Source organism: Oncorhynchus kisutch, unplaced genomic scaffold (genome assembly GCF_002021735.2).
Source record: "Oncorhynchus kisutch isolate 150728-3 unplaced genomic scaffold, Okis_V2 Okis07a-Okis12b_hom, whole genome shotgun sequence".
Lineage (NCBI taxonomy): Eukaryota > Metazoa > Chordata > Actinopteri > Salmoniformes > Salmonidae > Oncorhynchus > Oncorhynchus kisutch.
The window spans coordinates 8,590,604-8,591,528 of record NW_022261984.1 but is presented as its reverse complement, the minus strand read 5'-3'; positions in this window follow the sequence as shown (position 1 = coordinate 8,591,528).

Here is a 925-nt window from a genome sequence, read left to right as displayed (position 1 = left end):
TACATTATTATTATTATTATTATTACATTATTATTACATTATTATTATTATTACATTATTATTAGTATTATTACATTATTATTACATTATTATTATTACATTATTATTATTATTATTACATTATTATTATTACATTATTATTATTATTATTATTATTACATTATTATTACTACATTATTATAATTATTATTACTACATTATTATTACATTATTATAACATATTGAAAGTGATGCGTTTAGAACCATGTTGAACACATTTGGGCTCCCGAGTGACGCAGCCGTCTGAAGGCATTTCAGGTCAAGAGGCGTCACTACCGTCCCTGTAGTTCGAATTCCAGGTCTGTATCCCATCTGGCTGTGATTGGAGAGTCCCATAAAGGCGGCGCACAATTGGCCCAGCGACTTCCAGGGTTTTGGCCTGGTGTAGGCCGTCATTGTAAATAAGAATATGGTCTTTAACTGACTTGCCTAGTTAAATAAAGGTTAAATTAAATTTAATTAAAAATGGAACAGGCTATTTAATGAACTACGCTGTAAAGGAGTTAGAGTTGATGCCAACTGAATACAGAAAAGGCTGTAAATAAACAACTTGACGAAACCACATTATTCAGCCATGGAGCACTTGACACCTGGACACACCCACAACATGTTTATTCATCAAAACCCTTGTGCGCCACCGCCACTTATTGCGGTGTGAAAATAGCAAAAAAATATTTCTGGTAAACGTCCGAAACTATAACGCTACCATCAGTGCTAAGATTTAATCATTACGGGGTTAAAAAACATAAAATAAAGCCATAAAAGTTCGTATTCCTTCAGTAGTTATCTGGAATAAACTCTACTCCACAGCTCCAACTGGGACTCAGGATCCTCTGAACAGGACGACCACCAGGGGAAGTGAGAGCAGAGAGAAGGTACTGTATAT